The sequence below is a fragment of the Arctopsyche grandis genome, chromosome 2 (genome assembly GCF_051622035.1).
Source record: "Arctopsyche grandis isolate Sample6627 chromosome 2, ASM5162203v2, whole genome shotgun sequence".
NCBI classification, from domain to species: Eukaryota; Metazoa; Arthropoda; class Insecta; order Trichoptera; family Hydropsychidae; genus Arctopsyche; species Arctopsyche grandis.
In genome coordinates this window covers 11,277,468-11,294,764 of record NC_135356.1, presented here as the reverse complement: position 1 = coordinate 11,294,764, position 17,297 = coordinate 11,277,468, and the positions used below count along the sequence as shown (strand labels likewise).

The 17,297-nt window shown below is 31.5% G+C and overlaps 1 protein-coding gene across 1 annotated transcript in view; it reads left to right on the top strand.

Moving 5' to 3' along the window:
- The first annotated feature begins 15,786 nt into the window (after positions 1-15,786).
- trio (trio Rho guanine nucleotide exchange factor) overlaps positions 15,787-17,297 on the top strand; it is a 246,535-nt gene continuing 245,024 nt past the window's right edge. Inside the window, exon 1 of the mRNA XM_077445260.1 lies at positions 15,787-15,994. The gene's annotated coding sequence lies outside the window, so the exon portion shown is untranslated. The remainder of the gene's footprint in view (positions 15,995-17,297) is intronic.

Sequence of the window (17,297 nt, the reverse complement as noted above, 5' to 3'; positions counted from 1 at the left end):
ACTACTGGGTATTTTTGTAAGACATATTGTATTCTCAAAATACAAAAAAAAATTGAAGCTTTATCATACTTGTATACCAAATGCTGCACTCAATGAGGCAGTTAACCAGTTAATTCCTTGTTTTACAACTTAAATTAAACTTGGGTATATATTAAATACATAATTTGTAAATATAAACAACAAAAATCATATTCTTTTTACTTTATCTGCACATAAAATGTTTCGTAATTTATTAAATTTTATATTTTATATTCGATATACATATGTATATCTTATTTAATGATATTTCAGATAACCAGTGGATAACCAGTTGTTAACCAGTTGTTATCCACTGATATTTCAGATAACCAGTTGTCCATCCATTTTACAGCTATCAACTTTTTTTGCGCTCTGTGCTTTTATTCATCAGCTGTTGATATATTCCCAGTTTTTAATCGAGCAAACCATCATTGATTATTTCAAACATTGATAGTATAGCTCACAAAAATGTTTTTTGTTGCCTCAGTTGCCCTAAGATCAAATTAAATAAGTGAAACGTAAAGGAGGTTTGTAAAAAGTAAACAGTGTCGAATGTTCACTCTTTTATCTGAAATTGCAAAAACTCACTTGGGATTCGTTTGGTCTAATCACTGGTATCAACTAAATAATATGTCAAAAGAAACCCCCGTATATTTATATAAAGGACTTAATTAATTAAATTATTAAGGATATAACACTTCAATTTTAAAAGTAGATCAAAGACGTTTTTTATAGCTTAACCTAATATTGTAAATATGGACAGGTGTACATTTTTATAGTAGCCAAATCATCTAAAAATACATTATATTCATAAATAAAGCTTCAAGTATTCTTAATGACTTCCTCATAGTCTTTGAGGAAGTTAACGATTTTATTTACCTAGTTGGCTTGATCTCAAGAGTAGGGGGATGCCAATCAGAAGAATAGGAATGGTGAAAACGGCGATGATCAGTCTGACAAAGATATGGAAAAACCGTTCTATAATGAGAAAAATGAAAATCCGTCTGATGCGTCTGATGGTGATCCCCATTGCATTGTATGTAGTCGAGCATGGACGCTTAAAAAGAGAGAAAGGGACATGTTAGAAGCCTTTGAAATTTGTTGCTGGAGGCGGATTCTGCGCATTCCATCGACAGCAAGACACCCACTAATATTTCTATCCTCAAAGGCAGTTTCAGAGAGACTTTCCACAACATGTTGTAAAAGGATTCTTTCCTACTTGGTCAGGAAATATTTGGAGAGTTAAGAGAAGCTTGTAGTCACCGGAACACTAGACGAGAGGCGAGCGAGAGGAGGGTCTTCCATAAGATGGTCAAATTAAAGAACTGGTGGGATCGTCCCTAAACGCTGCTTTCAACTTGGCACAGGACCGAGAGAAGTGTAGGCCACCGAATCCTAGATGATGGAAACGAAACTCAGAATTGTGCATTGTGCAAACGAGAAAGAAGAAGAAGTTTCTTAATGAATAATAAACATAAAAAATAAATTATCATTTGCGAAATAAATTTTCTGATACCTGATCCATTAATCATTTTATAACCTTATGATAATTTTCCTTATTCTTTTTAAAAAGCAAAAATGGTGAAATATCATTAAAAATAGATATTTTGCAGTTATTACACCAATAAAATTACGCTGGAAAATAGAAAAATAAGACCTTAATATAATAAAAGTTTCATACAAAAAATTATGAATAAATGGAAAAAAAAAAATAAAAAAAATAGTTTTCGTATTTATATACATAGATAGTTTTTTTTTTCGTATTTATATTCATACATAGATAGTTCGAAAAATCTAACGCAATACTAAATAGAATTGTGGTTTTTTAAGTTTTAATCCGAAACCTTTCAGTGTTATTTAACTGAAATTTCATATTATACTATTTCAGTCTTAGCTTAATACTAAGTAACATATATAATTTTCTAATTCGAAAAATCTAATGCAATACTAAATACTTGCAAGTTTATTTGCTGCGTAACTACAGCTTTCAATTTAAAATCTTCAAATTGGTATACACACTATCGTATGATACTCAATTTATAGACTACATGGTTTTTGGAACGGTTTCAAGAGATAAATTTTCTGAAAAAGTTTCAATTTTTTTTATTTTAAGTTTGTTTAAACTTTTGCTCAAGCAATTCGGCTAGCCACTGATATTAATAAACTATTATATTACATATATGTACATATGGTGACGACGAGATTTTGTCAACCAAGTCTTGATGACTACATACCATAAAAATAAACATAGCGAACGGACTAACCTATGACCTCCTTTTCGTAATGCAGATTCATGTGCAATTCCACGACCGAGAAGTGCAGTAGTTCGAGTGACGTATCGCATTCGTCTGGTAATATGCGATTTCAATGCATATTGTGAGGAAGTACGATTTGTGGAAGAAGAGAAGCCATATTTATTACACTTTTTCGATTGTACATATATAGGGGTTGCGAGAGAAGCATGTGCGCATGTGCGTGACGTTACATGCCGCACACCCAAGGGGCGCGCGCAGATCCATAGGGGGTGATGCGACGCATGCGTTCTTCCCCTCCCCATATTTTCCCTTTCCTACTGCCATATTAACCCCCTCGACACAATTGCATCGGTCAATCTACCCTCAGTATAAGCCATGCCTGCATGCATAGATAATTTTCAGCAAAGGGTGGGTATGCAGGGCCGGCCACTATCGGACGAGGTCCTGGTGCGAAAAAATCTGAATTTTAATTTTAATTACTTATATGTATAAGTAATTAAATTTAATTAATTAAAGTTATTTAATTAATTAAAGTTACTTAATTAATTTTCTTTTTAATTAATTTCTTCTTTATATATTTTGAATTTTTTTGGTTTGGTATTAATGCTTAGTTTATCACAAAGATCAACAACCTTTATGAAAATTTGATCTACATTATTATTTCAAAAATCTTTAAAATTATCAATCCTTGTATTAATTTCGACGATCTATACTTATCTTGATCTCTTTTCTGATGTAATATATTGAAATTATTTCTCAAGACTGAAACTGTATTCTCAGCTTGTTCAAAATCTTCCTCCACTACATTTTCTTTAGAGCAATATCTCATATCGGAATGCATTTCAGGCTAATTTCAATAATATAGGTACTATAGATGGTAATTTTTCCCATCTACTAGTGGAAGAAGAAACCTTTAGTAAATGTATTGTTCATATTGTATTTTGTCATAACTCATAAGAAAGTTTTGCTTCACGCTCCAAGCGTTAATAGTATAGTCCAGGGGTCAGTAAACCGCGGCTTGCGAGCCGCATGTGTTACTTTGGTCAGTGTTTAGCTAAAATTGCGTCAATTTAAAAGTATGATCGGCGTAAGAAAAGGGTTTTAATCACGAGGTACTTGCTTACCATTGCATCATTCATCAAGAAGCGCTTTGTACACAGAAGAAATTTGCAAAGTTATGGAATTGGTGATTAAGATTTATCAACTTCATTATAGCTAATTCTCTAAATCATCGCCAATTTAAAGAATTTTTAGTTGAAATACAAAGTGAGTAAGCAGATCTTCTGCTGCATAACAAGGTACTTTAGTTATCAAGAGGAAACGTTTCGCTGCCTTATTAACAGAAATTAAAACATTTCTACTTGAGAAGGGTGTACACTATCCAGAACTAACGGAAAATCAATGGATCCAAAAATTTGATTTAATGGTAGACGTTGCGTCTCATCTAAATCAACTTAATCGTAAACTACAAGGGACAGGAAACACAATTTTTTCGATGTTCGAAGAAGTTATTTCATTTGAAAACAAATTATCCTTTTTTTTTATTAAAGAAAAACTTTGATTCACTTTCCAAGTCTGCTGAAACGTCGCCAAGAAATTAATTTTGATATTGACATTTGCTATTTCAAAACAATAATTTTAAATAAGAGGGAAGCTTTTCTCAACAGGTTTCAGGAATTCAGAAACAGCAAAGCGACGCTAGCCTTTGTTAAATTATCTCTTAATGCAACTGTAACAGAATCAAAATTTTCACCCTTTAATGTTGACATTGGCAACTTTGAAATGCAATTGGTGGATTTAAAAAACAAAGAATTATGGCGCTCTAAATTTGAAAGTCTTTGCGTTGATATTGAAATATTGGGGAAAAAAAGTGAACTTAGTTCACTGCACAAGTGGTCTACTTTGAAATAACTGGAGAAGGAATACATGGTGATTTTTAATACCTGGAATAGTATTCCTGGCTCATATGATCAGTTGAAAAAACTAACGTTTTCGATTCTTTCACTTTTCGGTTCTATGTATATATTCATGCGAATAATATTTTTAAAGCATGAACCTTATCAAAAGTAAACTGAGAGTCATCTTATTGATGAGAACCTGGAGTCGTGTCTAAAATTAAAAACAACAATATATTATTATATATAACCTGACTTAAAACTTTAATTTTAATAAACAGTGTACCTACTTATGTATATATGTAGTTTAAGTTAAAGAAATTTGGCTCTCAAAAGAAATCTCAATCCTTTTACTGTTGAAAATTGGCTTTGTTGACTAATAAGTTTACCGACCCCTGGTATAGTCCAATACTTTAAAATACTGCGAGGAAATCAATGATTTTATTTACCTTGGTGCCTTGATCTCAAGAGAAGGAGAATGTCAATCAGATCCCCAACAATAGAAGTAAACACGATGCCCATCAATGATAAAACGAGAAAGGAGAAGAACTATAGGTAGATACACCAGTCTAATCGAAGTTTTATTAAACTTATTTGCGCTATTCAATTTACCGCATACTACCCTAGGTGGCGACGACCTTGTAAAATGGGCTCGAGGGCGACCCCTGCCCTAGTGCAGTAATCGATTTTCAACCATCGGTCTATGGGCCAGCTGACTTTTGTTGATATGATTTGTAATCAAAATTGTAAAACCTTGAGATTCTACAAAAAATAATTTGCTTTCTTACATATGCACAATTTTATGTATGTGGTTTTTTATGATACATGTACATGTATCATAAAAATAATACATATCGTTAAGATATCTATATGTAGATTAAAAAACTGAAATAAAAACTGTTATACTATTGTTTAAAATTTTATGCTATTATTTAAAACTTTTCAAAATTTATTTCTTTTAAATATTTATATAAAAGCACAAATGTAAAAAGCATGTTTAAAATGATACAACATACCTATGTACGTAAATGGGTAAAACAGCTTTCACTTCCCCCGAAAATGTCTCAAATAATATACATATAAACATTTAGCCCCTTTTATACCATCTACACATTGTAAAATCTTATTCAGCCTTTTAACAATTGGTTGGCATTAATATTACTATTTTTTAAATGCAAAATAAATTACAAGAATTTTAATAAATTTTAACGGAATACAAGTATTACAAGGTGTAAGACTTGTATTCCACAAAATTTACATAGGTTTACTTATGTTTTTTGGATAATTAACAAGAAAATGCCCGAAAAACGAGTGACCATTATTTTCCGGCTAGTTATGCAATTTTAGGAAAAACGAACTTTTGTGGAAATAAATGAAAACACTTTTTTTTTCCTTAAGAACAGAATATATTAATATTTAAGTACATTACATCTATATATTTCATTATAAATTTTAACATAATTAAATAGTATATTTAGACATAATGATAAAATAATCTCACTTGAATAGTACATTACATACATATGTAGGTACATAATATAACTAAATCACATAATACTGAATAAATCATTAGTGGCCGACCGACCATGGAAACATCAGACTTCCGAAAACTATGAATAGCACCTTCACATAGAGGACAAAATCGTAAAGACGGAATTAAGATAAACGTAAAATAGTAACCGGTAACCTATGACTTGGTCAGGTATTCTAAATAAATATATATGTAAGTAAAGTGTATATATTAATCTATTACTTCAACATTAACTAATCTAAAAATTATTACAATTTGGCTTTATTTTTTAACACAATTACAATAGTGATAATATAATATACATACATATATTATATTATCTTATATATAAAACAAAGACAGTTGTGTGTGTTTTTTTCTTTGTTTATGTTTGGCTGTCGTTAAATATAAATTTTAGATGAATTTATGTGATCATGTGAAAATTCGAACTTGAGATTTTGACTGGTTTGAACTCGGAATTTATCACTTGGTCACGTTTTTATGGTTTAGGAAAAATGTGTGAGTTACTTAAATGCCAATCGATACGACGTTCAATTTAAATTGACCGAAAGTGGTACCTCCCCCTTATAGGTGTAATATTTTTCAATTATTTCCTAAGACAATTAAACTGGACTGAAGATATTTAAAATATTTTTACCTTAACCGGAAGTAGTACTTTTGATCCAGAGAATCGAGGTTTTTTAAGTTTTACTCCGAAACCTTTCAGTGTATATAACTGAAATATCATACTTAGAAGTCTAAGCTTAATAATAAGTAACATATATAATTTTTCAGAAGAACCGTCAACCGGAAGTTGCATAGTCATTGTCATTTTCATATTCATATACATTTTCATAGTCATACTCATTTTCGATTTTTCTTCTACTAAAATTCCATCATAATTCTTGTATCAATTTCATGAAAATAAAAAATACCCTTAAGCCGGATTTAGAATTTTTCCTTTTTGAAAAGTAAAAAAACGTTGTCTCCCCACGATTTTTTCCACACTACTGAATGTATCGAAACGATTGGCAAGTTAAAGTATATTTAAGCTCAAATATGCCGCCCTGTGAGACCTGAAATGCCGTGACAGTTTTGCTGTTGATTTATATACTGCCCCACATTCCGTACACAAATATAAATTTAGATTGATATCTGGAAAGAACTTTCGAACACCACCTTGAGGCAGTATCTCGATGCTCGGTTCAATGTTGTGAATGATCAACAAGTGGGCGAAAAACCCAGCTTCCGTTAGAAGTCTCTTCCCGCATTCTACACATCTTCGGCCTTGGTAAATGGTGCTCTGAGAATCGACGACGTTGGCTGGCTTTTTAAAAATAACCATTTTTCTGAAAATACAAATGAAAATACTAAATGAGAATTTATTATATATTTGGAAACCTTCAATATAAAAAAATGGAACGTGTAAATACCAAACAAACATTTTAATTATATATTATATATACATATATACATACATATATAATTAAACATATATTTTCGAAGGGTCTACGTGACGAGACAGAATGTTAAATGACAGAAAACGCAAATATCGGAAGGCAAAGATCGAAAATCGAAAGATCTTAAGTAGAAAGATAAAAAAAAATGGTGCATGGTAAACGGTTTATACTCACGTACATAGTCACTTAATTTGCGCGAGCAGGATACAACAGGAACAAGAAGAACATGCTTTTCCTCTTGTATTCTGCGCGCGCACATTAATACGGGAGGAAAAGCCTGTTCCTTTTGTTCCTGTTGTATCCTGCTCGCGCAAATTAAGCGAGTATGTACCGTTTACCATGCACCATTTTTTTTTTGATCTTTCGACTTAAGATCTTTCGATTTTCGATCTTTGCCTTCCGATATTTGCGTTTTCTGTCGTTTAACATTCTATCTCGTCACGGAGACCGATTTTCGAAATACAAAATGGATATTTTGGAATTAAACAATAAGGGTAATTATGGTTTTGCAGTAAGGGTTTACAATAAGGGTAATTATGGTTTTACAATAAGGGTAATTATGTATGTTGATATTGTTTGCTTAATTATTATAATAATAAGATTAATTATAAAATTTTAATTAGTGATTTTGGATGTCTACAGTTGCAAGGAATAATTCCACCCCGAACGAATTTTTAGATGAAAAGAATTTCAAAAAACATGCATATGTACTCTTAAGAAAAATAATAGATTGAGAATTGATTTAAGCTAAAAATGAATATTAAGAAAATAATAATAAAGCATCAATTCGGAAAATATGAAGGTGCAACTCTAGGGTTGTGTTTGAGAAAAAAAATCCCAATGTAAATTATATCTGAAAAAAAATTATATCTGCGCAAGTTTTTGCTATTCATCAATGTATAAAAAGATTATTAAACAAAAAGCGATCTCGCGCCAGTCACTAAAATCTCGATCACGGAACATCTTATCATTGATAATTATAGTTAATTGTTAATTTTTCGCTGCGTATAAAAATGTATTACATGGTGTTTTACAGGTTTCGATAAATATCGACTCAACATTATCGCGAAAGCAGGTAAATCGAAACAAATGTTGGCCTTTTTACATACCTCCTTAACATTTTTATAAATTTATTTATTTTATTTATTTATTTTATTCTAAACAGACCATTGTGGCATAACAGGAATTCCTAAAGCGCCACAATGGTCAAAAACATAACACAAAAAAAACAAAATAACAATTAAATACAAATCAATACACAACGAAAATAATACAACCATCAATTATACATAAAAAAAATACATTTGAACATAAATATAAATACATCCATACATAAACATAAAAAACAGCATTTAATAATAACAGATAAAGAAAAATATCAAATAAAAAAAATATATAGCATAAGGAATGCCTTGCACCTACAGGCAGTTTCAATAAATAAATAAACTGATAGCATCATATTTGGATCACCCATTAGACATTGTGTTATATTTGCTTTTTTAAAAGCTTTGATAAAACCCATGGGGAATATGAAACTACATATAAAAGCATTTACAATTAACATTAATTTAAAAAATAATTGTAACTACGAAATTTTTAAATCCGAAAACCAAACTATTAGAGGGATAATAAGCTCTTTATGTTCATTGAATTCGTATCAAATATTGTTAACTTTTGCATATCAAATTATGTACTTTTGTATCATTGTTTATAACCTTTTTACTATAGCAAAATAATTTAAATATTTCAAATTCAGTTGACAACACCTCTCTCGATTTTCAATTCAATTGCAGAGCATTTATTCAAGCATTACAATTTTTCATACTCGCAAAAAAAAAATTAAGCACTTTCTCGATATCGCAATTAACCAATATTAATTACTAGTGAATAGCCCGATGAAATATCATCGCATGGGTATAAAATTATTATATACCCGTATAAAACTAAAAAAAAAATCCGGAACCGGAACCGTTATTTTCGTAGACTCTCATAGATAGTTTTCAATTCTTTATTTGTAATAATTTTCAATTCTTAAAGTTAACGTTAACAAAATGTAATATTTTCCGACTATACACAAACGGTCATTGACCTCGTAACGTTGAATATTATTATTACACATAACAAATTACGTGCATATACATATGATGTGTATTTACATGATGTGTAACACGTATTCTGGGCGAGGATATGGCGTGCGACGCGAGCTCGTGAGGGCCATTGCGTTTGGATCGGAAGGTCCGAGGTTCGATTCCCGGCGCCCGCGGTGAATGAAATCAATTTTTTTCTCGAATATCGTCAAAATATAAATAATTTAAATAAATTTAAATTATAATTATAATTTAATTGAAAATAAATACATAAAAAATGGTTCAAAACCTCGCTAAATGAAATTATTAAAATTACGTATTTTTATATGGCGAGAAGGAATATTTCAATTAATGTTTAAAAAAAAAGGCGAAATGAAAAATTGGATTTGGCGTGATGTCCGAGATCATTAGCTCAATTTAGACCCATATTCAGGCTATTTGGGGTGATCGGTTCGAGTCGCGACAAAGTCGTCTCGTCGAAAAATGAATTAATCGATTTTTATCGTTTTTATCGAATTATTCGTTCATTATGTTCGGCGAGAGTTAGGACACACACACACACACACACACACACACACACACACACACACACACACACACACACACACACACACACAGATTACCGTCTTTATATATATGATATGTATATTGGAAAAACTTTCCGAACATTGTATTCTATTTACATATTTCAAAATCCTTACAATCGTTCAATAATAGTACTGTTGATATAATATTTAAAAATAAGACGAAGTCTTGAATGATGAATTGAACATATATTAAATATAAAAACATAATATTATATAGTCCCGTTGATTATTTCATATATAATAGAATTTATAATTAACACCACTTAAAAAAATAATTGTAACTGAACGAAAATACGAAGAATTAAAAAAATATTATAATAAACTATGTAAATTATGAATAAATTGACTTTAAACTGGTTTGTATAGCTATATATGTATATATTTTTTTTATCTGTGATAGTGTGTTAATTCGTCACGATATGTTTAATTGAGTTTTGGAATAATTCTTGTGTAAAAAATAACGTTTTTGTACGTATGAATAATTCTGTGAGTTTTGTCGCATATGCAATTTGTCCCGTGAACGTTTTATCTGTAAATATAGTGTCTGTGAGCGTAAGGTCGCGTGAGCCATTTGTCGCGTGAGCGATATGTCGTGCGTGTTATGTCGTTGAGTGTTAGATCCGATTTGTCGTGGCACCGTTCTACGAAGATGACGCCGCAATCTATGAGTCAGGAGGGAGTTTTCTAGAAGGTACAGACTATTCATTTCGCACAAACGTTATCGAAGAACTGCAATAAATAACTGATCGTAATGGACAAAGCGAACCTAGTGGACGAACTTTATATAATACGTACGACGAGATATTATTTATTAATACGAATCGTACGAATATGCATCCAATGTGCGGCAAGACAGTTTGTCAGCAGTTATCTGTTCTGAATCTGTTCTCCAAAAATTGTATCAATACGAACATACGAATATTCGAACATAGAAAACCAATCCTTATAAACGTGGTGAAATAAAAAAGTGGGCAAATAAACGCAAAATAGCATGGAGAAAAAATCCATAAAAAAAAAAATATTTTTGACTTTTATAATTCGCAAGACAATTAATTATAAGTTTTTTAAAACAATAAAAAAACACAATCAATATAAAATTAAAACATCTGACTATTGATTCCAACACTCACTTTGAGCACAATTATACTAGATTTTGAGTTAAAAACCGCAAAAGCCAAAAAAGTGTAAAAACCTCGCATTTTTTTAAACGCTCATATCTCGTAAACGATCACCAACCAACAAAAATCATTATCATATTCGAATCCAGTGGGTCAAACTTAGTAAGGATCGGTTAGTCTCCGCTCCGGTAACTCAAAAACGTGATTTTTTGTTGCTCAGTGTAATAAATGAAGTTTAATAATCTAATATATAATTCGAAAGAGACTTTGTATGTAACTATTGTTACATACAAAGGATTGCAATTTACCGTTAAATTTCATAAACCGCTAAACTATAAATGATTTTGTCCTACTACCATCCATACTGGTAACTGAAAAAAGCTTTTTTTGTGGATTAGATAACTGTGTGTGGTTACTTTACCTAAAAACGTTAACCTAGATTGAATCGTACATAATTTAAAATATATCTATTAAATAATGTCACATAAAAGCATTAAAGTAAATTTGTAACAATAAATAAATTTTATTTTATATTTATTTATTTAAAGTTTGGACCATTTGAAAGTTTTGAACATAATTGAAACAACCATCTGATTGCATTTGTTACGATTTGGTTGGTCTGTGTTAACAGTGAATTTATGAATTTAAAATTTCCACATTGAATACTGAAAATAAACAAATTCCAGAATACCTAACCAAAATACGCCATTTGGATCAATTTTTATTGTAATATTATGTAATTAAATGCGTGGATATGTACTTCATTCACGATAAAATATTTTCGGTTTTTACAGGTAAAATTTAAAATTTACCGGTATTTACAGATGTTGAAATTTTGACGATTTATCGGGGAACCGGTATTGTAATTCTTAGTCCAGCATTGATTTTGAAAAACCGAATTAAAAAAATGTTTCAAATACATTCGGTTTCGGTTCGTTTATTTTTTCTAAAAGTTGTGATTTTGACATAAAAATTGTCATCTCAAATTTGCATATGTATTTGTGTAAATGTAAGTATACTTAAAATTAGTAATAAAAATTTCACCTGTAATGCAAAATAGAAAAACGATGAAAAAATATATTATACATACGTACATATGTATGTTTATCACGGAAATTGATGGTAATCGTTAGAAGATCTTGTTGACTGAACAGGAATCTCTGAAATTTATAACAATATGGAATTATGTAATTAGGTAGTTTTACAATAAATAGTTTTGATTTAATTTTTAATGTATTACAACAATTAAAGCAATCACAAAGATTTATTATATTAAGTCTAAAAAAATCTTTAACATCTCCGGCCTGGAGAGCAATTTCGATTTTTTTCCTCCGTCATGTAAGAGGTCAATAAATGCTACTATATTAACAGTATTGATTTACGCAGCCATGTTTTATTTTTATTTTTAGATACGCTCCAAAACAACAAGCACCAAGGACGCAAATCTTTTCGTGTGGCCAAATACGTATGGTTTTATAAAAAATCATAGATGTCACTCATTGCTCAACACCGTTTCTATTTAAATGTTTTTTACATATTTACATATGTTACATGTCACAGTTATGTAATATATATATAAAAGATTTTTTTAATGGGGTGGGTTGAAACACAGGCGTGCGCCCAAACATTTTTTTAACAAAACTTTTTATAACCTTTTTTCGTTTTTAGAATTCGCGGAAAATTAGGTTAATTGTATATAATATGGAGAATATGTTGAACTTTTATTATAATGAAACGACCGAACTGCATGCGTAATATAACAAATAAATTCCCGCGGCGCATTCACTTCGTCCATATTGAACAGCTGTAAATCAATATATGTATGTATGATTTTACATCCAGTCGAACTAGTTTTTTTTCACGTTTTTAAATTATTGACATAATTTTCTGCCAATTCTGCTTTGGTAATTGCTTCGTTCTAACCAATAATTGCTTCGTTCGTTCGGTACGATTCGATTTATCTTTGTCTTACGTCTGTTGTGAAATTTCTCACTCACATTTTAGGTTTGCGAATCATTCATAGTTACTGATTAATTCAAGAAAATTGTTCATCTGCTATCTTCAATCCGTGATAGAGTATGAATTTACGTACAGTGATGGAAAAGTCAGAGGTTATGAACACAATGCGCGCAGTAGCACCAAAATTGCCAATAAAAATAACATTGATTACTGCAAATATTATTCCAGTGATAATTATTTTACTCATGTTGAATATACAGATATGACAAAATACTCATTCCACTCACGTAAAACTAGATTCGTCGACGATTTTATTTAATTTAAGAATACAAACTGAAACCAATTTTTTTTAATGTATACGTAATATATTTATCAATAATATTTACAAAACAAAAACTTTAATTAACCTATTATTTAGTAGACCAAGCGAAGCCCCATGGGGCTGCGCCCCCGGTGGGGCCCCATGGGACTTTGAATCCGTTAAATCGAAAAAAATCGAATATATATGTATGTATATATATATATATATATATATATATATATATATATATATATATATATATATACGAGCAGGATACAAAAGGAACAGCCTGTTCCTCTTGTCTGTACGACTGTACGACAAAAGTAAGGCTGTACGACAAAAAGAGAGAGAATTTCAGCGCAGCGTCTACAACTCCGCGCCTACGCCCCCGTGGCTGTTCCCTAGGGCTCCACCCCCGGCGTCTACGCCCCCCTAGGGCCCCGCCTTGGTGTCTGCGCCCCCCAGGGCCCCATATTAATATTTAAACAATACTTTTTTCAAAATTAAAAAAAAAATTAAGCAAATACACAAAAAAAAATTCAATACAAAAAGGAAATATAAAGGAAAATACGGAACTAACAATATTTTGAAAAATTATAAAAATTAAAAAAGTTGAAAATTACAAAGGTATCCAATGAATTAATCTGGCCATTATTCTTTTTGTTTGGTTTTTTGGTTTTTACTGGCTTTGTCATCTTCTATCGAAATTTGGAGCATCATCTTCTAATCAAGGTTAGAGTATCGTTATGTGTACTCGTATTTTAAAATCGATATTCTCATGTAAATCGAATACATGACGGTTTATAAATTTATAAAATATCGTATATAATAACACTGTTCGACAAATGACGACTTTTTTTTGGTTCAGAGACGAGATATGCCTTTTCTTGTCGATCTATGCCCCGTGAACATAAATCTGGTAATTAAAAATGTTGACTGGCTCGAGATTCGGAGATATATGTGTTTTTTAAATCGCACGTTTTTTCTACATCTTGGTTTTGTTCGGTCGATGCCTCAAAATCTGTCAATTTCCTGTTCAAAATGAATATGTAATCTATAGTCGGGTATTTTATCTTTCATTTGTAGTACTTTTCAGCTTTCAAATCTCTCCAAGTTGTCGTCCAGTACAAATCAAAAGTCAAAAGTACGTATTTCCACTTGGCATTTTTCCCACTGTTAATACTATTTTATATTGAGTATTTTCTATTGAAACATGTTTATTGGGATAGTGTTCTGGCCACACTATTTTTGTTTTCGTTTAAAAGGGTTAATTGAAAGTGTGCTGAATTTTAAATCGGTAAAATTGCGAGCTAAAACCTCGTACTTACACAAATCTTCGCTCGTATTTACACAAATCTGAATTGAATTAATAGGGATAACACATTAAATCATCTTTATATGAGAATTAAGAAAAATTACACTTAGAAAAATCATACTTCGACTATTCTTGTGGATTGATAACAAAAATTCATTTATTTTATCGAGGTAAGCCAGCTAAAACAAAATGTACGAATATAATAACAAAAGACAAAACTTCTATGTATATTGTTTGCAACCATGGGGTTTCGCTGGGGGTGCCACAGGGGCTTCGAAGGAGGCGCAGCCTTATGGGGCTCAGCCGCATGGGTCCCAGAAGGGGGCGCAGTTTCATGGAGCGCAGCCGTCATCGAACAAATGATTCGCAATTGGTGGCACAAGGGGCGCAGGGGGCCCTATGGCACCCCCATGGGTGCAGCTCCATGGGGCCCTGAATTTTCGATTCATTTTCGATTCAAGGGCAAAGGCTCAGGGGGGGCACCAAGGGCGATGCCCTAGAAGGCAACGGTTCAGGGGGGGTGTCGAGGGCGAAGCCCTAGAGGGCAAAAAAATAAATAAAAAACAATTTTTTTTTTTTAATTTTTAAATTTTTTTTTTTACTGATAATATTAATATTTTTAAGAATAAACTTGATACTTTTTTTAAAACTAAAGGATTTTTGTAATTCTTCTTTCCCATAATCGTATTTCTGTTTTTTCTTTTCTTTCCTTTTGTTTTTATATTTTTCTTTTTCTCTTATTTTTTTATTTTAAAATTGTTTTTTTTCTTTTTAATGTATTTTAATTTTTCTCATTTTTTATTTCAAACATGATAATTTGTAAAATATGATTGTTCAAACCCCTTGGGCCTATCGGCTTTGCCGCCTCCCCCAAGTATATTAAATAAATAAATAAATAAAAATAAAATCTGGCAGCCGAAAAGTCCATCATACTAACGATAACTATCATACTAACGAGAACTTGAGTGCCAAATATTGTGTATTCGCGATTTTCATGGCAAAATTGTCTTTGTGACCACCGCTATGTGACGAATATTCCAATTACCAACATAATATGCCAACACCCATGCGATGATATTTCATCGGGTACAATACTAGTAAGTGCGTAAAAAAGTGCCTTGTAAAAAGCAAAAATAAATAAATACGAAATCGGAGTCGGAGTTGACACGACTCCACGGCCTTAGTTTTTTCATCGTGAGGAAATATTGGCGCTTTCGAATTTGTAATCTGGTTAGTATTTAAAATAAAGTAAAAAATGAAACGTCAAATCGCACAGATGGCAGATCGTTTCGTATTATCGGGGTTTATCATATCGCATCATCGAGGTATTGTCGTTTGCGAGTCGCTTTGTGGCCAGCGTGGGCGTCCGTTGGTGTGTGTCGGGCGGCTACCGGTAGCGCCATTGTGTCGGGGGCGCTCCGCTCCAGGACAGATGCGCGGGCGCGGGGGCGCCGCCCCCCCGCACTTTTATTCCCGGCACCAAATTCAGGTTAATTGCTATACTTATTCACTCATCAACATTCGCGTATCACGAACACATGAGCTTTCCCGTTCATTACCATCGCAACCCGATCAACACACGTCCATAAATTACACCCTTGTCTTCAATTTTTGGGGATCTGCCCCTTGCTGTTGCGCCCCCTCCCCGCTCTGCTAACACGCGTACTATCCCCTGACTCCTCTCTCCTCACCAATGCATGCGAGACGCCATTCAAAACAACCTATTGCTCGTTCGATATTTTTATATGTATATGTATGTATGTATGTATGCACTGGCTTAAAATGCCTGGTTCTCTCCTGGTGATATATTTTGAAAGTAACGTACGGTGTTTTTAATCGAATTATGTCATTTTTAAAATACCTAAAATTATAAACTATTCAAATTTGAAACGAATGATGCAAAGCTAAATTCGTTGACATTTGTATCATAGCAAAAATTTTTTCACCATTAATAGTATGAAGATGTATAAATGGGAACAAATTCTAAAGCAATATTTGATCAAATTTTGTTTATTTTGCAAATTTGGCGAATATGTATCGACATCATGCAACACAAATCCATCAGCTGATTTAATTTGTATTTAGTGAAATTGAGTCGTGAATGTGGCTGAGATGCAATTTTTTTTATGATTTCGTTTTCTTCTTTTTAAATTATATTGAAAGGTGTATTTTAAAGTTTTATCATATAACATGTATGACGTTCTATTTCCTAGACTTGTATGTAATAATTTTTTTTTTGCTTGATGCAGTTAGTTGACTTTTGTGGTATACTTATTATATGAATGTCAAATGTGTGTTGTAACGATGTACTTTCATTATTCGTGTTTTTAGTTAGGTTTTTTCAGGTATGGATGATTTGGATGTTGAAATTGAACCACCCGTTTGAAGCGTGAATGAGTGACAAAACAACTACATATATCTCTTGATAATTTATAACTAAAGATTTCGTTTCACGGTGACCTTTCAACTTTGTTGATTATTTGTTTATATAAAATATTTAGGAGAAGCGATATAGCCGGTAAATATATTTTAGATATTTTCATATAGGGCGAGGTGAGATTTTAAATACATACATATATTACAAGTGTGTCATGTGTGTTATGTAAAAATAATGAAAGTGTATTATTTAACAGCAAAAATAATAATTTTTGATTATTTTATTTGAATTAGTAAACTAAACATTGCAATTGTGGTTTTATTTCTTATTAGAAATTATGATTTTTCATACTTAAGTTACATTATCTTTGTATCTTGACAAATTTGCTCAACGTTTTATCGATGAAATGACAAAG